General features: G+C 50.9%; 30 non-coding genes across 30 annotated transcripts; all 30 read left to right on the top strand.

The window, feature by feature from the left end:
- The first annotated feature begins 484 nt into the window (after positions 1 to 484).
- Positions 485 to 557, top strand: Trnaa-ugc (transfer RNA alanine (anticodon UGC)). Its single transcript has one exon. It is a non-coding gene; the product is annotated as a tRNA-Ala (tRNA).
- A 399-nt stretch (positions 558 to 956) lies between these two features.
- Trnaa-agc (transfer RNA alanine (anticodon AGC)) lies at positions 957 to 1,029 on the top strand. The gene has a single exon. It is a non-coding gene; the product is annotated as a tRNA-Ala (tRNA).
- Positions 1,030 to 2,031: 1,002 nt separating this feature from the next.
- On the top strand, positions 2,032 to 2,104 carry Trnaa-ugc (transfer RNA alanine (anticodon UGC)). Its single transcript has one exon. It is a non-coding gene; the product is annotated as a tRNA-Ala (tRNA).
- A 399-nt stretch (positions 2,105 to 2,503) lies between these two features.
- On the top strand, positions 2,504 to 2,576 carry Trnat-agu (transfer RNA threonine (anticodon AGU)). The gene has a single exon. It is a non-coding gene; the product is annotated as a tRNA-Thr (tRNA).
- Positions 2,577 to 3,578: 1,002 nt separating this feature from the next.
- On the top strand, positions 3,579 to 3,651 carry Trnaa-ugc (transfer RNA alanine (anticodon UGC)). The gene has a single exon. It is a non-coding gene; the product is annotated as a tRNA-Ala (tRNA).
- Positions 3,652 to 4,050: 399 nt separating this feature from the next.
- Trnaa-agc (transfer RNA alanine (anticodon AGC)) lies at positions 4,051 to 4,123 on the top strand. The gene has a single exon. It is a non-coding gene; the product is annotated as a tRNA-Ala (tRNA).
- A 1,002-nt stretch (positions 4,124 to 5,125) lies between these two features.
- Positions 5,126 to 5,198, top strand: Trnaa-ugc (transfer RNA alanine (anticodon UGC)). The gene has a single exon. It is a non-coding gene; the product is annotated as a tRNA-Ala (tRNA).
- Positions 5,199 to 5,597: 399 nt separating this feature from the next.
- Trnat-agu (transfer RNA threonine (anticodon AGU)) lies at positions 5,598 to 5,670 on the top strand. Its single transcript has one exon. It is a non-coding gene; the product is annotated as a tRNA-Thr (tRNA).
- A 1,002-nt stretch (positions 5,671 to 6,672) lies between these two features.
- Trnaa-ugc (transfer RNA alanine (anticodon UGC)) lies at positions 6,673 to 6,745 on the top strand. The gene has a single exon. It is a non-coding gene; the product is annotated as a tRNA-Ala (tRNA).
- A 399-nt stretch (positions 6,746 to 7,144) lies between these two features.
- On the top strand, positions 7,145 to 7,217 carry Trnaa-agc (transfer RNA alanine (anticodon AGC)). The gene has a single exon. It is a non-coding gene; the product is annotated as a tRNA-Ala (tRNA).
- A 1,002-nt stretch (positions 7,218 to 8,219) lies between these two features.
- Positions 8,220 to 8,292, top strand: Trnaa-ugc (transfer RNA alanine (anticodon UGC)). The gene has a single exon. It is a non-coding gene; the product is annotated as a tRNA-Ala (tRNA).
- A 399-nt stretch (positions 8,293 to 8,691) lies between these two features.
- Trnaa-agc (transfer RNA alanine (anticodon AGC)) lies at positions 8,692 to 8,764 on the top strand. The gene has a single exon. It is a non-coding gene; the product is annotated as a tRNA-Ala (tRNA).
- Positions 8,765 to 9,766: 1,002 nt separating this feature from the next.
- Trnaa-ugc (transfer RNA alanine (anticodon UGC)) lies at positions 9,767 to 9,839 on the top strand. Its single transcript has one exon. It is a non-coding gene; the product is annotated as a tRNA-Ala (tRNA).
- A 399-nt stretch (positions 9,840 to 10,238) lies between these two features.
- Trnaa-agc (transfer RNA alanine (anticodon AGC)) lies at positions 10,239 to 10,311 on the top strand. Its single transcript has one exon. It is a non-coding gene; the product is annotated as a tRNA-Ala (tRNA).
- Positions 10,312 to 11,313: 1,002 nt separating this feature from the next.
- On the top strand, positions 11,314 to 11,386 carry Trnaa-ugc (transfer RNA alanine (anticodon UGC)). The gene has a single exon. It is a non-coding gene; the product is annotated as a tRNA-Ala (tRNA).
- Positions 11,387 to 11,785: 399 nt separating this feature from the next.
- Trnat-agu (transfer RNA threonine (anticodon AGU)) lies at positions 11,786 to 11,858 on the top strand. The gene has a single exon. It is a non-coding gene; the product is annotated as a tRNA-Thr (tRNA).
- A 1,002-nt stretch (positions 11,859 to 12,860) lies between these two features.
- Positions 12,861 to 12,933, top strand: Trnaa-ugc (transfer RNA alanine (anticodon UGC)). The gene has a single exon. It is a non-coding gene; the product is annotated as a tRNA-Ala (tRNA).
- Positions 12,934 to 13,332: 399 nt separating this feature from the next.
- Positions 13,333 to 13,405, top strand: Trnaa-agc (transfer RNA alanine (anticodon AGC)). The gene has a single exon. It is a non-coding gene; the product is annotated as a tRNA-Ala (tRNA).
- A 1,002-nt stretch (positions 13,406 to 14,407) lies between these two features.
- Positions 14,408 to 14,480, top strand: Trnaa-ugc (transfer RNA alanine (anticodon UGC)). Its single transcript has one exon. It is a non-coding gene; the product is annotated as a tRNA-Ala (tRNA).
- A 399-nt stretch (positions 14,481 to 14,879) lies between these two features.
- Trnaa-agc (transfer RNA alanine (anticodon AGC)) lies at positions 14,880 to 14,952 on the top strand. The gene has a single exon. It is a non-coding gene; the product is annotated as a tRNA-Ala (tRNA).
- A 1,002-nt stretch (positions 14,953 to 15,954) lies between these two features.
- Trnaa-ugc (transfer RNA alanine (anticodon UGC)) lies at positions 15,955 to 16,027 on the top strand. Its single transcript has one exon. It is a non-coding gene; the product is annotated as a tRNA-Ala (tRNA).
- A 399-nt stretch (positions 16,028 to 16,426) lies between these two features.
- On the top strand, positions 16,427 to 16,499 carry Trnaa-agc (transfer RNA alanine (anticodon AGC)). Its single transcript has one exon. It is a non-coding gene; the product is annotated as a tRNA-Ala (tRNA).
- Positions 16,500 to 17,501: 1,002 nt separating this feature from the next.
- Positions 17,502 to 17,574, top strand: Trnaa-ugc (transfer RNA alanine (anticodon UGC)). The gene has a single exon. It is a non-coding gene; the product is annotated as a tRNA-Ala (tRNA).
- Positions 17,575 to 17,973: 399 nt separating this feature from the next.
- On the top strand, positions 17,974 to 18,046 carry Trnaa-agc (transfer RNA alanine (anticodon AGC)). The gene has a single exon. It is a non-coding gene; the product is annotated as a tRNA-Ala (tRNA).
- Positions 18,047 to 20,026: 1,980 nt separating this feature from the next.
- On the top strand, positions 20,027 to 20,099 carry Trnaa-ugc (transfer RNA alanine (anticodon UGC)). The gene has a single exon. It is a non-coding gene; the product is annotated as a tRNA-Ala (tRNA).
- A 399-nt stretch (positions 20,100 to 20,498) lies between these two features.
- Trnaa-agc (transfer RNA alanine (anticodon AGC)) lies at positions 20,499 to 20,571 on the top strand. Its single transcript has one exon. It is a non-coding gene; the product is annotated as a tRNA-Ala (tRNA).
- Positions 20,572 to 21,573: 1,002 nt separating this feature from the next.
- Trnaa-ugc (transfer RNA alanine (anticodon UGC)) lies at positions 21,574 to 21,646 on the top strand. Its single transcript has one exon. It is a non-coding gene; the product is annotated as a tRNA-Ala (tRNA).
- Positions 21,647 to 22,045: 399 nt separating this feature from the next.
- On the top strand, positions 22,046 to 22,118 carry Trnaa-agc (transfer RNA alanine (anticodon AGC)). Its single transcript has one exon. It is a non-coding gene; the product is annotated as a tRNA-Ala (tRNA).
- Positions 22,119 to 23,120: 1,002 nt separating this feature from the next.
- Positions 23,121 to 23,193, top strand: Trnaa-ugc (transfer RNA alanine (anticodon UGC)). The gene has a single exon. It is a non-coding gene; the product is annotated as a tRNA-Ala (tRNA).
- Positions 23,194 to 23,592: 399 nt separating this feature from the next.
- Trnaa-agc (transfer RNA alanine (anticodon AGC)) lies at positions 23,593 to 23,665 on the top strand. Its single transcript has one exon. It is a non-coding gene; the product is annotated as a tRNA-Ala (tRNA).
- The last annotated feature ends 315 nt before the right edge of the window (positions 23,666 to 23,980 follow it).

The raw sequence follows: 23,980 nt of genomic DNA, 5'->3' as shown, positions 1-23,980 counted from the left end.
GCTGTCACTAGCGTGAGCGTCGTGTAAAGTCGGAAAAGTCGTCTGCATGGGTGAGTGCCATGTTTGGGGAGCGTTTCGTAGTTTGCGCAGTGCAATGGAGACGCGGAAACTTGTTGTGGCCCAGTCTTTTGCAGTTGGACGACAAGAGTGGTACACAGTAGTTAAGTGCGAGGCAGTGAGTTGGCATGAACAGTCGAGTGCACAATGGGGCTTCAGATGTGCTTGTTACCTCAGGTGCTGTGTGATTGTCGACATGGAGTGAAAACAGAGCAACTTGTGACTGCCCCTTCAATTTAAGACGTTAAAAACGGACGGAATTTGCAGTCGTAATACCAGAGCATCGAAACTACTTGGAACTCTTGTGTATATGAACGCGTCCGCGCCTTTGTACTCTGTTCCCTTCAGCCCTGCAAACCAACCAACCATCGTGTCCGTGCACATAAGAGTAGTAAAGAATGGAGAACAGCGCAGCTTGGTTGTGCTTGGGGGCGTAGCTCAGTTGGTAGAGCGTTCGCTTTGCATGTGAAAGGTCCCGGGTTCAAGCCCCGGCGCCTCCATGTTTTGTGGTCAGTGCGTGGTAAGTGTTGGTCGCGGCGAGCCTAAAGGCACGCAAGATGTTGCAAAGCCAGCGTCACAGACTCGTATACTGACGTAAGGAGAGCAAGACGTAAATGTGAGGACCGGCTGTTGTCGAGGTGTCATCGAGTGCAAATCTGCCTTGGGTAAAACGGCCTAACCTCAGTGAAGTCTAGAGAGTGAACAACACTTTCGTCTACCTCAGAGCGTTGGCCGAACGCGTGCCACTTTGATTTTGGCCAACTACGATTCGATACAGAATGCAGGAAACCTGAAAGACACCCTCACAGACACATTGAGAGTAGTGTTTGTCTGCGGAATAATTGGAGTGCAAGGGTCTGTGCAATTGATATGGCTGTATGTAGCGCAGTTCGTCAGCAGGGGGCATAGCTCAGATGGTAGAGCGCTCGCTTAGCATGCGAGAGGTACTGGGATCGATACCCAGCGCCTCCAGAATTTTTAACACACCAACATGCGCACACTGCCATGCAAGTGGAATAATTCACAGCCAGAAAATGTGTCAAGGCAGATACGAGCGAACGATTAGCAGCCACAATTGGCAAGCGTGCTGTAATGCGCAGGAAGTACCCTCCTCCCACCACTACACTTAATTTAGAAACAGTACACGTGTTCCCATAAGATTCTCAAACCTATGTCGGAAAGATGAGCCTTGCGCCGAATTCACAAAAATCCCACTGCACATTCCAATTCTTTACGTGCAGTCGGCTGCTACTGGTGTTGCTAGTTGTGACTGCTGATGACAGATGCCGTAGCAATCAATTCATGGAGTGAGTTGTATGTTTTGCGATACTCTGTCTCTGACAAGCAAGCAGAGGTGACATAGGCGCGAATACGGGAAGCTTGCAGCCCCTCGCTGCCTGCAGACACCGAGCAGCCACACTAGGTGGGCGGCCTAAGCCGTAGGCGAAATGTGCTCACTCGCTTGGGCGCGACGTCAAGCTCTAAATAAGGCTGTCACTAGCGTGAGCGTCGTGTAAAGTCGGAAAAGTCGTCTGCATGGGTGAGTGCCATGTTTGGGGAGCGTTTCGTAGTTTGCGCAGTGCAATGGAGACGCGGAAACTTGTTGTGGCCCAGTCTTTTGCAGTTGGACGACAAGAGTGGTACACAGTAGTTAAGTGCGAGGCAGTGAGTTGGCATGAACAGTCGAGTGCACAATGGGGCTTCAGATGTGCTTGTTACCTCAGGTGCTGTGTGATTGTCGACATGGAGTGAAAACAGAGCAACTTGTGACTGCCCCTTCAATTTAAGACGTTAAAAACGGACGGAATTTGCAGTCGTAATACCAGAGCATCGAAACTACTTGGAACTCTTGTGTATATGAACGCGTCCGCGCCTTTGTACTCAGTTCCCTTCAGCCCTGCAAACCAACCAACCATCGTGTCCGTGCACATAAGAGTAGTAAAGAATGGAGAACAGCGCAGCTTGGTTGTGCTTGGGGGCGTAGCTCAGTTGGTAGAGCGTTCGCTTTGCATGTGAAAGGTCCCGGGTTCAAGCCCCGGCGCCTCCATGTTTTGTGGTCAGTGCGTGGTAAGTGTTGGTCGCGGCGAGCCTAAAGGCACGCAAGATGTTGCAAAGCCAGCGTCACAGACTCGTATACTGACGTAAGGAGAGCAAGACGTAAATGTGAGGACCGGCTGTTGTCGAGGTGTCATCGAGTGCAAATCTGCCTTGGGTAAAACGGCCTAACCTCAGTGAAGTCTAGAGAGTGAACAACACTTTCGTCTACCTCAGAGCGTTGGCCGAACGCGTGCCACTTTGATTTTGGCCAACTACGATTCGATACAGAATGCAGGAAACCTGAAAGACACCCTCACAGACACATTGAGAGTAGTGTTTGTCTGCGGAATAATTGGAGTGCAAGGGTCTGTGCAATTGATATGGCTGTATGTAGCGCAGTTCGTCAGCAGGGGGCGTAGCTCAGATGGTAGAGCGCTCGCTTAGTATGCGAGAGGTACTGGGATCGATACCCAGCGCCTCCAGAATTTTTAACACACCAACATGCGCACACTGCCATGCAAGTGGAATAATTCACAGCCAGAAATTGTGTCAAGGCAGATACGAGCGAACGATTAGCAGCCACAATTGGCAAGCGTGCTGTAATGCGCAGGAAGTACCCTCCTCCCACCACTACACTTAAGTTAGAAACAGTACACGTGTTCCCATAAGATTCTCAAACCTATGTCGGAAAGATGAGCCTTGCGCCGAATTCACAAAAATCCCACTGCACATTCCAATTCTTTACGTGCAGTCGGCTGCTACTGGTGTTGCTAGTTGTGACTGCTGATGACAGATGCCGTAGCAATCAATTCATGGAGTGAGTTGTATGTTTTGCGATACTCTGTCTCTGACAAGCAAGCAGAGGTGACATAGGCGCGAATACGGGAAGCTTGCAGCCCCTCGCTGCCTGCAGACACCGAGCAGCCACACTAGGTGGGCGGCCTAAGCCGTAGGCGAAATGTGCTCACTCGCTTGGGCGCGACGTCAAGCTCTAAATAAGGCTGTCACTAGCGTGAGCGTCGTGTAAAGTCGGAAAAGTCGTCTGCATGGGTGAGTGCCATGTTTGGGGAGCGTTTCGTAGTTTGCGCAGTGCAATGGAGACGCGGAAACTTGTTGTGGCCCAGTCTTTTGCAGTTGGACGACAAGAGTGGTACACAGTAGTTAAGTGCGAGGCAGTGAGTTGGCATGAACAGTCGAGTGCACAATGGGGCTTCAGATGTGCTTGTTACCTCAGGTGCTGTGTGATTGTCGACATGGAGTGAAAACAGAGCAACTTGTGACTGCCCCTTCAATTTAAGACGTTAAAAACGGACGGAATTTGCAGTCGTAATACCAGAGCATCGAAACTACTTGGAACTCTTGTGTATATGAACGCGTCCGCGCCTTTGTACTCTGTTCCCTTCAGCCCTGCAAACCAACCAACCATCGTGTCCGTGCACATAAGAGTAGTAAAGAATGGAGAACAGCGCAGCTTGGTTGTGCTTGGGGGCGTAGCTCAGTTGGTAGAGCGTTCGCTTTGCATGTGAAAGGTCCCGGGTTCAAGCCCCGGCGCCTCCATGTTTTGTGGTCAGTGCGTGGTAAGTGTTGGTCGCGGCGAGCCTAAAGGCACGCAAGATGTTGCAAAGCCAGCGTCACAGACTCGTATACTGACGTAAGGAGAGCAAGACGTAAATGTGAGGACCGGCTGTTGTCGAGGTGTCATCGAGTGCAAATCTGCCTTGGGTAAAACGGCCTAACCTCAGTGAAGTCTAGAGAGTGAACAACACTTTCGTCTACCTCAGAGCGTTGGCCGAACGCGTGCCACTTTGATTTTGGCCAACTACGATTCGATACAGAATGCAGGAAACCTGAAAGACACCCTCACAGACACATTGAGAGTAGTGTTTGTCTGCGGAATAATTGGAGTGCAAGGGTCTGTGCAATTGATATGGCTGTATGTAGCGCAGTTCGTCAGCAGGGGGCATAGCTCAGATGGTAGAGCGCTCGCTTAGCATGCGAGAGGTACTGGGATCGATACCCAGCGCCTCCAGAATTTTTAACACACCAACATGCGCACACTGCCATGCAAGTGGAATAATTCACAGCCAGAAAATGTGTCAAGGCAGATACGAGCGAACGATTAGCAGCCACAATTGGCAAGCGTGCTGTAATGCGCAGGAAGTACCCTCCTCCCACCACTACACTTAATTTAGAAACAGTACACGTGTTCCCATAAGATTCTCAAACCTATGTCGGAAAGATGAGCCTTGCGCCGAATTCACAAAAATCCCACTGCACATTCCAATTCTTTACGTGCAGTCGGCTGCTACTGGTGTTGCTAGTTGTGACTGCTGATGACAGATGCCGTAGCAATCAATTCATGGAGTGAGTTGTATGTTTTGCGATACTCTGTCTCTGACAAGCAAGCAGAGGTGACATAGGCGCGAATACGGGAAGCTTGCAGCCCCTCGCTGCCTGCAGACACCGAGCAGCCACACTAGGTGGGCGGCCTAAGCCGTAGGCGAAATGTGCTCACTCGCTTGGGCGCGACGTCAAGCTCTAAATAAGGCTGTCACTAGCGTGAGCGTCGTGTAAAGTCGGAAAAGTCGTCTGCATGGGTGAGTGCCATGTTTGGGGAGCGTTTCGTAGTTTGCGCAGTGCAATGGAGACGCGGAAACTTGTTGTGGCCCAGTCTTTTGCAGTTGGACGACAAGAGTGGTACACAGTAGTTAAGTGCGAGGCAGTGAGTTGGCATGAACAGTCGAGTGCACAATGGGGCTTCAGATGTGCTTGTTACCTCAGGTGCTGTGTGATTGTCGACATGGAGTGAAAACAGAGCAACTTGTGACTGCCCCTTCAATTTAAGACGTTAAAAACGGACGGAATTTGCAGTCGTAATACCAGAGCATCGAAACTACTTGGAACTCTTGTGTATATGAACGCGTCCGCGCCTTTGTACTCAGTTCCCTTCAGCCCTGCAAACCAACCAACCATCGTGTCCGTGCACATAAGAGTAGTAAAGAATGGAGAACAGCGCAGCTTGGTTGTGCTTGGGGGCGTAGCTCAGTTGGTAGAGCGTTCGCTTTGCATGTGAAAGGTCCCGGGTTCAAGCCCCGGCGCCTCCATGTTTTGTGGTCAGTGCGTGGTAAGTGTTGGTCGCGGCGAGCCTAAAGGCACGCAAGATGTTGCAAAGCCAGCGTCACAGACTCGTATACTGACGTAAGGAGAGCAAGACGTAAATGTGAGGACCGGCTGTTGTCGAGGTGTCATCGAGTGCAAATCTGCCTTGGGTAAAACGGCCTAACCTCAGTGAAGTCTAGAGAGTGAACAACACTTTCGTCTACCTCAGAGCGTTGGCCGAACGCGTGCCACTTTGATTTTGGCCAACTACGATTCGATACAGAATGCAGGAAACCTGAAAGACACCCTCACAGACACATTGAGAGTAGTGTTTGTCTGCGGAATAATTGGAGTGCAAGGGTCTGTGCAATTGATATGGCTGTATGTAGCGCAGTTCGTCAGCAGGGGGCGTAGCTCAGATGGTAGAGCGCTCGCTTAGTATGCGAGAGGTACTGGGATCGATACCCAGCGCCTCCAGAATTTTTAACACACCAACATGCGCACACTGCCATGCAAGTGGAATAATTCACAGCCAGAAATTGTGTCAAGGCAGATACGAGCGAACGATTAGCAGCCACAATTGGCAAGCGTGCTGTAATGCGCAGGAAGTACCCTCCTCCCACCACTACACTTAAGTTAGAAACAGTACACGTGTTCCCATAAGATTCTCAAACCTATGTCGGAAAGATGAGCCTTGCGCCGAATTCACAAAAATCCCACTGCACATTCCAATTCTTTACGTGCAGTCGGCTGCTACTGGTGTTGCTAGTTGTGACTGCTGATGACAGATGCCGTAGCAATCAATTCATGGAGTGAGTTGTATGTTTTGCGATACTCTGTCTCTGACAAGCAAGCAGAGGTGACATAGGCGCGAATACGGGAAGCTTGCAGCCCCTCGCTGCCTGCAGACACCGAGCAGCCACACTAGGTGGGCGGCCTAAGCCGTAGGCGAAATGTGCTCACTCGCTTGGGCGCGACGTCAAGCTCTAAATAAGGCTGTCACTAGCGTGAGCGTCGTGTAAAGTCGGAAAAGTCGTCTGCATGGGTGAGTGCCATGTTTGGGGAGCGTTTCGTAGTTTGCGCAGTGCAATGGAGACGCGGAAACTTGTTGTGGCCCAGTCTTTTGCAGTTGGACGACAAGAGTGGTACACAGTAGTTAAGTGCGAGGCAGTGAGTTGGCATGAACAGTCGAGTGCACAATGGGGCTTCAGATGTGCTTGTTACCTCAGGTGCTGTGTGATTGTCGACATGGAGTGAAAACAGAGCAACTTGTGACTGCCCCTTCAATTTAAGACGTTAAAAACGGACGGAATTTGCAGTCGTAATACCAGAGCATCGAAACTACTTGGAACTCTTGTGTATATGAACGCGTCCGCGCCTTTGTACTCTGTTCCCTTCAGCCCTGCAAACCAACCAACCATCGTGTCCGTGCACATAAGAGTAGTAAAGAATGGAGAACAGCGCAGCTTGGTTGTGCTTGGGGGCGTAGCTCAGTTGGTAGAGCGTTCGCTTTGCATGTGAAAGGTCCCGGGTTCAAGCCCCGGCGCCTCCATGTTTTGTGGTCAGTGCGTGGTAAGTGTTGGTCGCGGCGAGCCTAAAGGCACGCAAGATGTTGCAAAGCCAGCGTCACAGACTCGTATACTGACGTAAGGAGAGCAAGACGTAAATGTGAGGACCGGCTGTTGTCGAGGTGTCATCGAGTGCAAATCTGCCTTGGGTAAAACGGCCTAACCTCAGTGAAGTCTAGAGAGTGAACAACACTTTCGTCTACCTCAGAGCGTTGGCCGAACGCGTGCCACTTTGATTTTGGCCAACTACGATTCGATACAGAATGCAGGAAACCTGAAAGACACCCTCACAGACACATTGAGAGTAGTGTTTGTCTGCGGAATAATTGGAGTGCAAGGGTCTGTGCAATTGATATGGCTGTATGTAGCGCAGTTCGTCAGCAGGGGGCGTAGCTCAGATGGTAGAGCGCTCGCTTAGCATGCGAGAGGTACTGGGATCGATACCCAGCGCCTCCAGAATTTTTAACACACCAACATGCGCACACTGCCATGCAAGTGGAATAATTCACAGCCAGAAATTGTGTCAAGGCAGATACGAGCGAACGATTAGCAGCCACAATTGGCAAGCGTGCTGTAATGCGCAGGAAGTACCCTCCTCCCACCACTACACTTAATTTAGAAACAGTACACGTGTTCCCATAAGATTCTCAAACCTATGTCGGAAAGATGAGCCTTGCGCCGAATTCACAAAAATCCCACTGCACATTCCAATTCTTTACGTGCAGTCGGCTGCTACTGGTGTTGCTAGTTGTGACTGCTGATGACAGATGCCGTAGCAATCAATTCATGGAGTGAGTTGTATGTTTTGCGATACTCTGTCTCTGACAAGCAAGCAGAGGTGACATAGGCGCGAATACGGGAAGCTTGCAGCCCCTCGCTGCCTGCAGACACCGAGCAGCCACACTAGGTGGGCGGCCTAAGCCGTAGGCGAAATGTGCTCACTCGCTTGGGCGCGACGTCAAGCTCTAAATAAGGCTGTCACTAGCGTGAGCGTCGTGTAAAGTCGGAAAAGTCGTCTGCATGGGTGAGTGCCATGTTTGGGGAGCGTTTCGTAGTTTGCGCAGTGCAATGGAGACGCGGAAACTTGTTGTGGCCCAGTCTTTTGCAGTTGGACGACAAGAGTGGTACACAGTAGTTAAGTGCGAGGCAGTGAGTTGGCATGAACAGTCGAGTGCACAATGGGGCTTCAGATGTGCTTGTTACCTCAGGTGCTGTGTGATTGTCGACATGGAGTGAAAACAGAGCAACTTGTGACTGCCCCTTCAATTTAAGACGTTAAAAACGGACGGAATTTGCAGTCGTAATACCAGAGCATCGAAACTACTTGGAACTCTTGTGTATATGAACGCGTCCGCGCCTTTGTACTCTGTTCCCTTCAGCCCTGCAAACCAACCAACCATCGTGTCCGTGCACATAAGAGTAGTAAAGAATGGAGAACAGCGCAGCTTGGTTGTGCTTGGGGGCGTAGCTCAGTTGGTAGAGCGATCGCTTTGCATGTGGAAGGTCCCGGGTTCAAGCCCCGGCGCCTCCGTGTTTTGTGGTCAGTGCGTGGTAAGTGTTGGTCGCGGCGAGCCTAAAGGCACGCAAGATGTTGCAAAGCCAGCGTCACAGACTCGTATACTGACGTAAGGAGAGCAAGACGTAAATGTGAGGACCGGCTGTTGTCGAGGTGTCATCGAGTGCAAATCTGCCTTGGGTAAAACGGCCTAACCTCAGTGAAGTCTAGAGAGTGAACAACACTTTCGTCTACCTCAGAGCGTTGGCCGAACGCGTGCCACTTTGATTTTGGCCAACTACGATTCGATACAGAATGCAGGAAACCTGAAAGACACCCTCACAGACACATTGAGAGTAGTGTTTGTCTGCGGAATAATTGGAGTGCAAGGGTCTGTGCAATTGATATGGCTGTATGTAGCGCAGTTCGTCAGCAGGGGGCGTAGCTCAGATGGTAGAGCGCTCGCTTAGCATGCGAGAGGTACTGGGATCGATACCCAGCGCCTCCAGAATTTTTAACACACCAACATGCGCACACTGCCATGCAAGTGGAATAATTCACAGCCAGAAAATGTGTCAAGGCACATACGAGCGAACGATTAGCAGCCACAATTGGCAAGCGTGCTGTAATGCGCAGGAAGTACCCTCCTCCCACCACTACACTTAATTTAGAAACAGTACACGTGTTCCCATAAGATTCTCATACCTATGTCGGAAAGATGAGCCTTGCGCCGAATTCACAAAAATCCCACTGCACATTCCAATTCTTTACGTGCAGTCGGCTGCTACTGGTGTTGCTAGTTGTGACTGCTGATGACAGATGCCGTAGCAATCAATTCATGGAGTGAGTTGTATGTTTTGCGATACTCTGTCTCTGACAAGCAAGCAGAGGTGACATAGGCGCGAATACGGGAAGCTTGCAGCCCCTCGCTGCCTGCAGACACCGAGCAGCCACACTAGGTGGGCGGCCTAAGCCGTAGGCGAAATGTGCTCACTCGCTTGGGCGCGACGTCAAGCTCTAAATAAGGCTGTCACTAGCGTGAGCGTCGTGTAAAGTCGGAAAAGTCGTCTGCATGGGTGAGTGCCATGTTTGGGGAGCGTTTCGTAGTTTGCGCAGTGCAATGGAGACGCGGTAACTTGTTGTGGCCCAGTCTTTTGCAGTTGGACGACAAGAGTGGTACACAGTAGTTAAGTGCGAGGCAGTGAGTTGGCATGAACAGTCGAGTGCACAATGGGGCTTCAGATGTGCTTGTTACCTCAGGTGCTGTGTGATTGTCGACATGGAGTGAAAACAGAGCAACTTGTGACTGCCCCTTCAATTTAAGACGTTAAAAACGGACGGAATTTGCAGTCGTAATACCAGAGCATCGAAACTACTTGGAACTCTTGTGTATATGAACGCGTCCGCGCCTTTGTACTCTGTTCCCTTCAGCCCTGCAAACCAACCAACCATCGTGTCCGTGCACATAAGAGTAGTAAAGAATGGAGAACAGCGCAGCTTGGTTGTGCTTGGGGGCGTAGCTCAGTTGGTAGAGCGTTCGCTTTGCATGTGAAAGGTCCCGGGTTCAAGCCCCGGCGCCTCCATGTTTTGTGGTCAGTGCGTGGTAAGTGTTGGTCGCGGCGAGCCTAAAGGCACGCAAGATGTTGCAAAGCCAGCGTCACAGACTCGTATACTGACGTAAGGAGAGCAAGACGTAAATGTGAGGACCGGCTGTTGTCGAGGTGTCATCGAGTGCAAATCTGCCTTGGGTAAAACGGCCTAACCTCAGTGAAGTCTAGAGAGTGAACAACACTTTCGTCTACCTCAGAGCGTTGGCCGAACGCGTGCCACTTTGATTTTGGCCAACTACGATTCGATACAGAATGCAGGAAACCTGAAAGACACCCTCACAGACACATTGAGAGTAGTGTTTGTCTGCGGAATAATTGGAGTGCAAGGGTCTGTGCAATTGATATGGCTGTATGTAGCGCAGTTCGTCAGCAGGGGGCATAGCTCAGATGGTAGAGCGCTCGCTTAGCATGCGAGAGGTACTGGGATCGATACCCAGCGCCTCCAGAATTTTTAACACACCAACATGCGCACACTGCCATGCAAGTGGAATAATTCACAGCCAGAAAATGTGTCAAGGCAGATACGAGCGAACGATTAGCAGCCACAATTGGCAAGCGTGCTGTAATGCGCAGGAAGTACCCTCCTCCCACCACTACACTTAATTTAGAAACAGTACACGTGTTCCCATAAGATTCTCAAACCTATGTCGGAAAGATGAGCCTTGCGCCGAATTCACAAAAATCCCACTGCACATTCCAATTCTTTACGTGCAGTCGGCTGCTACTGGTGTTGCTAGTTGTGACTGCTGATGACAGATGCCGTAGCAATCAATTCATGGAGTGAGTTGTATGTTTTGCGATACTCTGTCTCTGACAAGCAAGCAGAGGTGACATAGGCGCGAATACGGGAAGCTTGCAGCCCCTCGCTGCCTGCAGACACCGAGCAGCCACACTAGGTGGGCGGCCTAAGCCGTAGGCGAAATGTGCTCACTCGCTTGGGCGCGACGTCAAGCTCTAAATAAGGCTGTCACTAGCGTGAGCGTCGTGTAAAGTCGGAAAAGTCGTCTGCATGGGTGAGTGCCATGTTTGGGGAGCGTTTCGTAGTTTGCGCAGTGCAATGGAGACGCGGAAACTTGTTGTGGCCCAGTCTTTTGCAGTTGGACGACAAGAGTGGTACACAGTAGTTAAGTGCGAGGCAGTGAGTTGGCATGAACAGTCGAGTGCACAATGGGGCTTCAGATGTGCTTGTTACCTCAGGTGCTGTGTGATTGTCGACATGGAGTGAAAACAGAGCAACTTGTGACTGCCCCTTCAATTTAAGACGTTAAAAACGGACGGAATTTGCAGTCGTAATACCAGAGCATCGAAACTACTTGGAACTCTTGTGTATATGAACGCGTCCGCGCCTTTGTACTCAGTTCCCTTCAGCCCTGCAAACCAACCAACCATCGTGTCCGTGCACATAAGAGTAGTAAAGAATGGAGAACAGCGCAGCTTGGTTGTGCTTGGGGGCGTAGCTCAGTTGGTAGAGCGTTCGCTTTGCATGTGAAAGGTCCCGGGTTCAAGCCCCGGCGCCTCCATGTTTTGTGGTCAGTGCGTGGTAAGTGTTGGTCGCGGCGAGCCTAAAGGCACGCAAGATGTTGCAAAGCCAGCGTCACAGACTCGTATACTGACGTAAGGAGAGCAAGACGTAAATGTGAGGACCGGCTGTTGTCGAGGTGTCATCGAGTGCAAATCTGCCTTGGGTAAAACGGCCTAACCTCAGTGAAGTCTAGAGAGTGAACAACACTTTCGTCTACCTCAGAGCGTTGGCCGAACGCGTGCCACTTTGATTTTGGCCAACTACGATTCGATACAGAATGCAGGAAACCTGAAAGACACCCTCACAGACACATTGAGAGTAGTGTTTGTCTGCGGAATAATTGGAGTGCAAGGGTCTGTGCAATTGATATGGCTGTATGTAGCGCAGTTCGTCAGCAGGGGGCGTAGCTCAGATGGTAGAGCGCTCGCTTAGTATGCGAGAGGTACTGGGATCGATACCCAGCGCCTCCAGAATTTTTAACACACCAACATGCGCACACTGCCATGCAAGTGGAATAATTCACAGCCAGAAATTGTGTCAAGGCAGATACGAGCGAACGATTAGCAGCCACAATTGGCAAGCGTGCTGTAATGCGCAGGAAGTACCCTCCTCCCACCACTACACTTAAGTTAGAAACAGTACACGTGTTCCCATAAGATTCTCAAACCTATGTCGGAAAGATGAGCCTTGCGCCGAATTCACAAAAATCCCACTGCACATTCCAATTCTTTACGTGCAGTCGGCTGCTACTGGTGTTGCTAGTTGTGACTGCTGATGACAGATGCCGTAGCAATCAATTCATGGAGTGAGTTGTATGTTTTGCGATACTCTGTCTCTGACAAGCAAGCAGAGGTGACATAGGCGCGAATACGGGAAGCTTGCAGCCCCTCGCTGCCTGCAGACACCGAGCAGCCACACTAGGTGGGCGGCCTAAGCCGTAGGCGAAATGTGCTCACTCGCTTGGGCGCGACGTCAAGCTCTAAATAAGGCTGTCACTAGCGTGAGCGTCGTGTAAAGTCGGAAAAGTCGTCTGCATGGGTGAGTGCCATGTTTGGGGAGCGTTTCGTAGTTTGCGCAGTGCAATGGAGACGCGGAAACTTGTTGTGGCCCAGTCTTTTGCAGTTGGACGACAAGAGTGGTACACAGTAGTTAAGTGCGAGGCAGTGAGTTGGCATGAACAGTCGAGTGCACAATGGGGCTTCAGATGTGCTTGTTACCTCAGGTGCTGTGTGATTGTCGACATGGAGTGAAAACAGAGCAACTTGTGACTGCCCCTTCAATTTAAGACGTTAAAAACGGACGGAATTTGCAGTCGTAATACCAGAGCATCGAAACTACTTGGAACTCTTGTGTATATGAACGCGTCCGCGCCTTTGTACTCTGTTCCCTTCAGCCCTGCAAACCAACCAACCATCGTGTCCGTGCACATAAGAGTAGTAAAGAATGGAGAACAGCGCAGCTTGGTTGTGCTTGGGGGCGTAGCTCAGTTGGTAGAGCGTTCGCTTTGCATGTGAAAGGTCCCGGGTTCAAGCCCCGGCGCCTCCATGTTTTGTGGTCAGTGCGTGGTAAGTGTTGGTCGCGGCGAGCCTAAAGGCACGCAAGATGTTGCAAAGCCAGCGTCACAGACTCGTATACTGACGTAAGGAGAGCAAGACGTAAATGTGAGGACCGGCTGTTGTCGAGGTGTCATCGAGTGCAAATCTGCCTTGGGTAAAACGGCCTAACCTCAGTGAAGTCTAGAGAGTGAACAACACTTTCGTCTACCTCAGAGCGTTGGCCGAACGCGTGCCACTTTGATTTTGGCCAACTACGATTCGATACAGAATGCAGGAAACCTGAAAGACACCCTCACAGACACATTGAGAGTAGTGTTTGTCTGCGGAATAATTGGAGTGCAAGGGTCTGTGCAATTGATATGGCTGTATGTAGCGCAGTTCGTCAGCAGGGGGCGTAGCTCAGATGGTAGAGCGCTCGCTTAGCATGCGAGTGGTACTGGGATCGATACCCAGCGCCTCCAGAATTTTTAACACACCAACATGCGCACACTGCCATGCAAGTGGAATAATTCACAGCCAGAAAATGTGTCAAGGCAGATACGAGCGAACGATTAGCAGCCACAATTGGCAAGCGTGCTGTAATGCGCAGGAAGTACCCTCCTCCCACCACTACACTTAATTTAGAAACAGTACACGTGTTCCCATAAGATTCTCAAACCTATGTCGGAAAGATGAGCCTTGCGCCGAATTCACAAAAATCCCACTGCACATTCCAATTCTTTACGTGCAGTCGGCTGCTACTGGTGTTGCTAGTTGTGACTGCTGATGACAGATGCCGTAGCAATCAATTCATGGAGTGAGTTGTATGTTTTGCGATACTCTGTCTCTGACAAGCAAGCAGAGGTGACATAGGCGCGAATACGGGAAGCTTGCAGCCCCTCGCTGCCTGCAGACACCGAGCAGCCACACTAGGTGGGCGGCCTAAGCCGTAGGCGAAATGTGCTCACTCGCTTGGGCGCGACGTCAAGCTCTAAATAAGGCTGTCACTAGCGTGAGCGTCGTGTAAAGTCGGAAAAGTCGTCTGCATGGGTGAGTGCCATGTTTGGGGAGCGTTTCGTAGTTTGCGCAGTGCAATGGAGACGCGGAAACTTGTTGTGGCCCAGTCTTTTGCAGTTGGACGACAAGAGTGGTACACAGTAGTTAAGTGCGAGGCAGTGAGTTGGCATGAACAGTCGAGTGCACAATGGGGCTTCAGATGTGCTTGTTACCTCAGGTGCTGTGTGATTGTCGACATGGAGTGAAAACAGAGCAACTTGTGACTGCCCCTTCAATTTAAGACGTTAAAAACGGACGGAATTTGCAGTCGTAATACCAGAGCATCGAAACTACTTGGAACTCTTGTGTATATGAACGCGTCCGCGCCTTTGTACTCTGTTCCCTTCAGCCCTGCAAACCAACCAACCATCGTGTCCGTGCACATAAGAGTAGTAAAGAATGGAGAACAGCGCAGCTTGGTTGTGCTTGGGGGCGTAGCTCAGTTGGTAGAGCGATCGCTTTGCATGTGGAAGGTCCCGGGTTCAAGCCCCGGCGCCTCCATGTTTTGTGGTCAGTGCGTGGTAAGTGTTGGTCGCGGCGAGCCTAAAGGCACGCAAGATGTTGCAAAGCCAGCGTCACAGACTCGTATACTGACGTAAGGAGAGCAAGACGTAAATGTGAGGACCGGCTGTTGTCGAGGTGTCATCGAGTGCAAATCTGCCTTGGGTAAAACGGCCTAACCTCAGTGAAGTCTAGAGAGTGAACAACACTTTCGTCTACCTCAGAGCGTTGGCCGAACGCGTGCCACTTTGATTTTGGCCAACTACGATTCGATACAGAATGCAGGAAACCTGAAAGACACCCTCACAGACACATTGAGAGTAGTGTTTGTCTGCGGAATAATTGGAGTGCAAGGGTCTGTGCAATTGATATGGCTGTATGTAGCGCAGTTCGTCAGCAGGGGGCGTAGCTCAGATGGTAGAGCGCTAGCTTAGCATGCGAGAGGTACTGGGATCGATACCCAGCGCCTCCAGAATTTTTAACACACCAACATGCGCACACTGCCATGCAAGTGGAATAATTCACAGCCAGAAAATGTGTCAAGGCAGATACGAGCGAACGATTAGCAGCCACAATTGGCAAGCGTGCTGTAATGCGCAGGAAGTACCCTCCTCCCACCACTACACTTAATTTAGAAACAGTACACGTGTTCCCATAAGATTCTCATACCTATGTCGGAAAGATGAGCCTTGCGCCGAATTCACAAAAATCCCACTGCACATTCCAATTCTTTACGTGCAGTCGGCTGCTACTGGTGTTGCTAGTTGTGACTGCTGATGACAGATGCCGTAGCAATCAATTCATGGAGTGAGTTGTATGTTTTGCGATACTCTGTCTCTGACAAGCAAGCAGAGGTGACATAGGCGCGAATACGGGAAGCTTGCAGCCCCTCGCTGCCTGCAGACACCGAGCAGCCACACTAGGTGGGCGGCCTAAGCCGTAGGCGAAATGTGCTCACTCGCTTGGGCGCGACGTCAAGCTCTAAATAAGGCTGTCACTAGCGTGAGCGTCGTGTAAAGTCGGAAAAGTCGTCTGCATGGGTGAGTGCCATGTTTGGGGAGCGTTTCGTAGTTTGCGCAGTGCAATGGAGACGCGGTAACTTGTTGTGGCCCAGTCTTTTGCAGTTGGACGACAAGAGTGGTACACAGTAGTTAAGTGCGAGGCAGTGAGTTGGCATGAACAGTCGAGTGCACAATGGGGCTTCAGATGTGCTTGTTACCTCAGGTGCTGTGTGATTGTCGACATGGAGTGAAAACAGAGCAACTTGTGACTGCCCCTTCAATTTAAGACGTTAAAAACGGACGGAATTTGCAGTCGTAATACCAGAGCATCGAAACTACTTGGAACTCTTGTGTATATGAACGCGTCCGCGCCTTTGTACTCTGTTCCCTTCAGCCCTGCAAACCAACCAACCATCGTGTCCGTGCACATAAGAGTAGTAAAGAATGGAGAACAGCGCAGCTTGGTTGTGCTTGGGGGCGTAGCTCAGTTGGTAGAGCGTTCGCTTTGCATGTGAAAGGTCCCGGGTTCAAGCCCCGGCGCCTCCATGTTTTGTGGTCAGTGCGTGGTAAGTGTTGGTCGCGGCGAGCCTAAAGGCACGCAAGATGTTGCAAAGCCAGCGTCACAGACTCGTATACTGACGTAAGGAGAGCAAGACGTAAATGTGAGGACCGGCTGTTGTCGAGGTGTCATCGAGTGCAAATCTGCCTTGGGTAAAACGGCCTAACCTCAGTGAAGTCTAGAGAGTGAACAACACTTTCGTCTACCTCAGAGCGTTGGCCGAACGCGTGCCACTTTGATTTTGGCCAACTACGATTCGATACAGAATGCAGGAAACCTGAAAGACACCCTCACAGACACATTGAGAGTAGTGCTTGTCTGCGGAATAATTGGAGTGCAAGGGTCTGTGCAATTGATATGGCTGTATGTAGCGCAGTTCGTCAGCAGGGGGCGTAGCTCAGATGGTAGAGCGCTCGCTTAGCATGCGAGAGGTACTGGGATCGATACCCAGCGCCTCCAGAATTTTTAACACACCAACATGCGCACACTGCCATGCAAGTGGAATAATTCACAGCCAGAAATTGTGTCAAGGCAGATACGAGCGAACGATTAGCAGCCACAATTGGCAAGCGTGCTGTAATGCGCAGGAAGTACCCTCCTCCCACCACTACACTTAATTTAGAAACAGTACACGTGTTCCCATAAGATTCTCAAACCTATGTCGGAAAGATGAGCCTTGCGCCGAATTCACAAAAATCCCACTGCACATTCCAATTCTTTACGTGCAGTCGGCTGCTACTGGTGTTGCTAGTTGTGACTGCTGATGACAGATGCCGTAGCAATCAATTCATGGAGTGAGTTGTATGTTTTGCGATACTCTGTCTCTGACAAGCAAGCAGAGGTGACATAGGCGCGAATACGGGAAGCTTGCAGCCCCTCGCTGTCTGCAGACACCGAGCAGCCACACTAGGTGGGCGGCCTAAGCCGTAGGCGAAATGTGCTCACTCGCTTGGGCGCGACGTCAAGCTCTAAATAAGGCTGTCACTAGCGTGAGCGTCGTGTAAAGTCGGAAAAGTCGTCTGCATGGGTGAGTGCCATGTTTGGGGAGCGTTTCGTAGTTTGCGCAGTGCAATGGAGACGCGGAAACTTGTTGTGGCCCAGTCTTTTGCAGTTGGACGACAAGAGTGGTACACAGTAGTTAAGTGCGAGGCAGTGAGTTGGCATGAACAGTCGAGTGCACAATGGGGCTTCAGATGTGCTTGTTACCTCAGGTGCTATGTGATTGTCGACATGGAGTGAAAACAGAGCAACTTGTTACTGCCCCTTCAATTTAAGACGTTAAAAACGGACGGAATTTGCAGTCGTAATACCAGAGCATCGAAACTACTTGGAACTCTTGTGTATATGAACGCGTCCGCGCCTTTGTACTCTGTTCCCTTCAGCCCTGCAAACCAACCAACCATCGTGTCCGTGCACATAAGAGTAGTAAAGAATGGAGAACAGCGCAGCTTGGTTGTGCTTGGGGGCGTAGCTCAGTTGGTAGAGCGTTCGCTTTGCATGTGAAAGGTCCCGGGTTCAAGCCCCGGCGCCTCCATGTTTTGTGGTCAGTGCGTGGTAAGTGTTGGTCGCGGCGAGCCTAAAGGCACGCAAGATGTTGCAAAGCCAGCGTCACAGACTCGTATACTGACGTAAGGAGAGCAAGACGTAAATGTGAGGACCGGCTGTTGTCGAGGTGTCATCGAGTGCAAATCTGCCTTGGGTAAAACGGCCTAACCTCAGTGAAGTCTAGAGAGTGAACAACACTTTCGTCTACCTCAGAGCGTTGGCCGAACGCGTGCCACTTTGATTTTGGCCAACTACGATTCGATACAGAATGCAGGAAACCTGAAAGACACCCTCACAGACACATTGAGAGTAGTGTTTGTCTGCGGAATAATTGGAGTGCAAGGGTCTGTGCAATTGATATGGCTGTATGTAGCGCAGATCGTCAGCAGGGGGCGTAGCTCAGATGGTAGAGCGCTCGCTTAGCATGCGAGAGGTACTGGGATCGATACCCAGCGCCTCCAGAATTTTTAACACACCAACATGCGCACACTGCCATGCAAGTGGAATAATTCACAGCCAGAAAATGTGTCAAGGCAGATACGAGCGAACGATTAGCAGCCACAATTGGCAAGCGTGCTGTAATGCGCAGGAAGTACCCTCCTCCCACCACTACACTTAATTTAGAAACAGTACACGTGTTCCCATAAGATTCTCAAACCTATGTCGGAAAGATCAGCCTTGCGCCGAATTCACAAAAATCCCACTGCACATTCCAATTCTTTACGTGCAGTCGGCTGCTACTGGTGTTGCTAGTTGTGACTGCTGATGACAGATGCCGTAGCAATCAATTCATGGAGTGAGTTGTATGTTTTGCGATACTCTGTCTCTGACAAGCAAGCAGAGGTGACATAGGCGCGAATACGGGAAGCTTACAGCCCCTCGCTGCCTGCAGACACCGAGCAGCCACACTAGGTGGGCGGCCTAAGCCGTAGGCGAAATGTGCTCACTCGCTTGGGCGCGACGTCAAGCTCTAAATAAGGCTGTCACTAGCGTGAGCGTTGGATCTCCGCCCCCCCTACCTTCTATAAATCCCTCCAAATCCTTGAACGCCATGCTCTCCGCCTTGCCTATCGCATCCGTCTCCCCTCCCCCACACGGATCCTGTATGATCTCATCCCCTTCCCCCACCTCCTCCTTTTCCTTGAAAGGATACGTATCCTGTACACCTCACGTAAACTTGATCCTCCTCACCCGCTCGTTTCCTCGCTCCTCTCCCACCCCCGCCCGCTGCTGCGCCTGTATTCGCACGTCCCACCCGGTCTCCATCTCTCCACCCTCCATACCCTCTCCCAAGGTGGCTTCCGCCAGCTCCCTCTCCCTGATGATGTCCTCGTCCCCTCCATCTACCCCTCCTATCAACTTTGACCCTGCCCCACCCCCCACTTCCCGTGTCCTTTCCTTTCGGCACCCTCCCTCCCTTCTCTTCTCTTCCCTTCTTTTTCCATCTCCCTGTCCCCTCCCTTCCCCCTCTTCCCCCGGGCTTCCTCTCCCCCTTCCTCCCTCCCCCCTATCACCCCTGCCCGTGGCGTCTCTGCTCTCCCCCCTCGCTCTCCCACTCCCCTTCCTCCTCCTCCTCTCTTGGCAGGTCCCCGGACTCGCACACGTATAGTGAACATTCGCGCGCCGGAGATCGTCGCCTTTTGTGCTTCGTGTGTGTGACGTCATATAGTGTTTTTGGTGTCCGCCATCCCACTCCTACGTTCACTTGTGCCGTCGGACTCACCAGTGTTTTGTGCGCCGTGCCGACGTGTTTTCCGTGTTGTTATCGTCACATGTGAACGACTCCGTGTTTTTTATGTCTCTGTGACCTCTCTCTTTTGCCCCTCACTTTGTTCTTTGTCATTCACCATGTTTTATACTCTTGTCACACGCTATGGCTGAAGAGCGGCGTAGTGTGCCGCTGCCAGCCTACCTGCGTTGTACAGGTTTTAAAATAACAATAAAGTAAAAAAAAAAAAAAAAAAAAAGCGTGAGCGTCGTGTAAAGTCGGAAAAGTCGTCTGCATGGGTGAGTGCCATGTTTGGGGAGCGTTTCGTAGTTTGCGCAGTGCAATGGAGACGCGGAAACTTGTTGTGGCCCAGTCTTTTGCAGTTGGACGACAAGAGTGGTACACAGTAGTTAAGTGCGAGGCAGTGAGTTGGCATGAACAGTCGAGTGCACAATGGGGCTTCAGATGTGCTTGTTACCTCAGGTGCTGTGTGATTGTCGACATGGAGTGAAAACAGAGCAACTTGTGACTGCCCCTTCAATTTAAGACGTTAAAAACGGACGGAATTTGCAGTCGTAATACCAGAGCATCGAAACTACTTGGAACTCTTGTGTATATGAACGCGTCCGCGCCTTTGTACTCTGTTCCCTTCAGCCCTGCAAACCAACCAACCATCGTGTCCGTGCACATAAGAGTAGTAAAGAATGGAGAACAGCGCAGCTTGGTTGTGCTTGGGGGCGTAGCTCAGTTGGTAGAGCGTTCGCTTTGCATGTGAAAGGTCCCGGGTTCAAGCCCCGGCGCCTCCATGTTTTGTGGTCAGTGCGTGGTAAGTGTTGGTCGCGGCGAGCCTAAAGGCACGCAAGATGTTGCAAAGCCAGCGTCACAGACTCGTATACTGACGTAAGGAGAGCAAGACGTAAATGTGAGGACCGGCTGTTGTCGAGGTGTCATCGAGTGCAAATCTGCCTTGGGTAAAACGGCCTAACCTCAGTGAAGTCTAGAGAGTGAACAACACTTTCGTCTACCTCAGAGCGTTGGCCGAACGCGTGCCACTTTGATTTTGGCCAACTACGATTCGATACAGAATGCAGGAAACCTGAAAGACACCCTCACAGACACATTGAGAGTAGTGTTTGTCTGCGGAATAATTGGAGTGCAAGGGTCTGTGCAATTGATATGGCTGTATGTAGCGCAGTTCGTCAGCAGGGGGCGTAGCTCAGATGGTAGAGCGCTCGCTTAGCATGCGAGAGGTACTGGGATCGATACCCAGCGCCTCCAGAATTTTTAACACACCAACATGCGCACACTGCCATGCAAGTGGAATAATTCACAGCCAGAAAATGTGTCAAGGCAGATACGAGCGAACGATTAGCAGCCACAATTGGCAAGCGTGCTGTAATGCGCAGGAAGTACCCTCCTCCCACCACTACACTTAATTTAGAAACAGTACACGTGTTCCCATAAGATTCTCAAACCTATGTCGGAAAGATGAGCCTTGCGCCGAATTCACAAAAATCCCACTGCACATTCCAATTCTTTACGTGCAGTCGGCTGCTACTGGTGTTGCTAGTTGTGACTGCTGATGACAGATGCCGTAGCAATCAATTCATGGAGTGAGTTGTATGTTTTGCGATACTCTGTCTCTGACAAGCAAGCAGAGGTGACATAGGCGCGAATACGGGAAGCTTGCAGCCCCTCGCTGCCTGCAGACACCGAGCAGCCACACTAGGTGGGCGGCCTAAGCCGTAGGCGAAATGTGCTCACTCGCTTGGGCGCGACGTCAAGCTCTAAATAAGGCTGTCACTAGCATGAGCGTCGTGTAAAGTCGGAAAAGTCGTCTGCATGGGTGAGTGCCATGTTTGGGGAGCGTTTCGTAGTTTGCGCAGTGCAATGGAGACGCGGAAACTTGTTGTGGCCCAGTCTTTTGCAGTTGGACGACAAGAGTGGTACACAGTAGTTAAGTGCGAGGCAGTGAGTTGGCATGAACAGTCGAGTGCACAATGGGGCTTCAGATGTGCTTGTTACCTCAGGTGCTGTGTGATTGTCGACATGGAGTGAAAACAGAGCAACTTGTGACTGCCCCTTCAATTTAAGACGTTAAAAACGGACGGAATTTGCAGTCGTAATACCAGAGCATCGAAACTACTTGGAACTCTTGTGTATATGAACGCGTCCGCGCCTTTGTACTCTGTTCCCTTCAGCCCTGCAAACCAACCAACCATCGTGTCCGTGCACATAAGAGTAGTAAAGAATGGAGAACAGCGCAGCTTGGTTGTGCTTGGGGGCGTAGCTCAGTTGGTAGAGCATTCGCTTTGCATGTGAAAGGTCCCGGGTTCAAGCCCCGGCGCCTCCATGTTTTGTGGTCAGTGCGTGGTAAGTGTTGGTCGCGGCGAGCCTAAAGGCACGCAAGATGTTGCAAAGCCAGCGTCACAGACTCGTATACTGACGTAAGGAGAGCAAGACGTAAATGTGAGGACCGGCTGTTGTCGAGGTGTCATCGAGTGCAAATCTGCCTTGGGTAAAACGGCCTAACCTCAGTGAAGTCTAGAGAGTGAACAACACTTTCGTCTACCTCAGAGCGTTGGCCGAACGCGTGCCACTTTGATTTTGGCCAACTACGATTCGATACAGAATGCAGGAAACCTGAAAGACACCCTCACAGACACATTGAGAGTAGTGTTTGCCTGCGGAATAATTGGAGTGCAAGGGTCTGTGCAATTGATATGGCTGTATGTAGCGCAGTTCGTCAGCAGGGGGCGTAGCTCAGATGGTAGAGCGCTCGCTTAGCATGCGAGAGGTACTGGGATCGATACCCAGCGCCTCCAGAATTTTTAACACACCAACATGCGCACACTGCTATGCAAGTGGAATAATTCACAGCCAGAAAATGTGTCAAGGCAGATACGAGCGAACGATTAGCAGCCACAATTGGCAAGCGTGCTGTAATGCGCAGGAAGTACCCTCCTCCCACCACTACACTTAATTTAGAAACAGTACACGTGTTCCCATAAGATTCTCAAACCTATGTCGGAAAGATGAGCCTTGCGCCGAATTCACAAAAATCCCACTGCACATTCCAATTCTTTACGTGCAGTCGGCTGCTACTGGTGTTGCTAGTTGTGACTGCTGATGACAGATGCCGTAGCAATCAATTCATGGAGTGAGTTGTATGTTTTGCGATACTCTGTCTCTGACAAGCAAGCAGAGGTGACATAGGCGCGAATACGGGAAGCTTGCAGCCCCTCGCTGCCTGCAGACACCGAGCAGCCACACTAGGTGGGCGGCCTAAGCCGTAGGCGAAATGTGCTCACTCGCTTGGGCGCGACGTCAAGCTCTAAATAAGGCTGTCACTAGCGTGAGCGTCGTGTAAAGTCGGAAAAGTCGTCTGCATGGGTGAGTGCCATGTTTGGGGAGCGTTTCGTAGTTTGCGCAGTGCAATGGAGACGCGGAAACTTGTTGTGGCCCAGTCTTTTGCAGTTGGACGACAAGAGTGGTACACAGTAGTTAAGTGCGAGGCAGTGAGTTGGCATGAACAGTCGAGTGCACAATGGGGCTTCAGATGTGCTTGTTACCTCAGGTGCTGTGTGATTGTCGACATGGAGTGAAAACAGAGCAACTTGTGACTGCCCCTTCAATTTAAGACGTTAAAAACGGACGGAATTTGCAGTCGTAATACCAGAGCATCGAAACTACTTGGAACTCTTGTGTATATGAACGCGTCCGCGCCTTTGTACTCTGTTCCCTTCAGCCCTGCAAACCAACCAACCATCGTGTCCGTGCACATAAGAGTAGTAAAGAATGGAGAACAGCGCAGCTTGGTTGTGCTTGGGCGCGTAGCTCAGTTGGTAGAGCGTTCGCTTTGCATGTGAAAGGTCCCGGGTTCAAGCCCCGGCGCCTCCATGTTTTGTGGTCAGTGCGTGGTAAGTGTTGGTCGCGGCGAGCCTAAAGGCACGCAAGATGTTGCAAAGCCAGCGTCACAGACTCGTATACTGACGTAAGGAGAGCAAGACGTAAATGTGAGGACCGGCTGTTGTCGAGGTGTCATCGAGTGCAAATCTGCCTTGGGTAAAACGGCCTAACCTCAGTGAAGTCTAGAGAGTGAACAACACTTTCGTCTACCTCAGAGCGTTGGCCGAACGCGTGCCACTTTGATTTTGGCCAACTACGATTCGATACAGAATGCAGGAAACCTGAAAGACACCCTCACAGACACATTGAGAGTAGTGTTTGTCTGCGGAATAATTGGAGTGCAAGGGTCTGTGCAATTGATATGGCTGTATGTAGCGCAGTTCGTCAGCAGAGGGCGTAGCTCAGATGGTAGAGCGCTCGCTTAGCATGCGAGAGGTACTGGGATCGATACCCAGCGCCTCCAGAATTTTTAACACACCAACATGCGCACACTGCTATGCAAGTGGAATAATTCACAGCCAGAAAATGTGTCAAGGCAGATACGAGCGAACGATTAGCAGCCACAATTGGCAAGCGTGCTGTAATGCGCAGGAAGTACCCTCCTCCCACCACTACACTTAATTTAGAAACAGTACACGTGTTCCCATAAGATTCTCAAACCTATGTCGGAAAGATGAGCCTTGCGCCGAATTCACAAAAATCCCACTGCACATTCCAATTCTTTACGTGCAGTCGGCTGCTACTGGTGTTGCTAGTTGTGACTGCTGATGACAGATGC

The sequence above is a fragment of the Schistocerca serialis genome, unplaced genomic scaffold (genome assembly GCF_023864345.2).
Source record: "Schistocerca serialis cubense isolate TAMUIC-IGC-003099 unplaced genomic scaffold, iqSchSeri2.2 HiC_scaffold_1426, whole genome shotgun sequence".
NCBI lineage: Eukaryota > Metazoa > Arthropoda > Insecta > Orthoptera > Acrididae > Schistocerca > Schistocerca serialis.
Note: the sequence above shows the minus strand (reverse complement) of the source record. Positions and strands in the feature narration are given on the sequence as shown.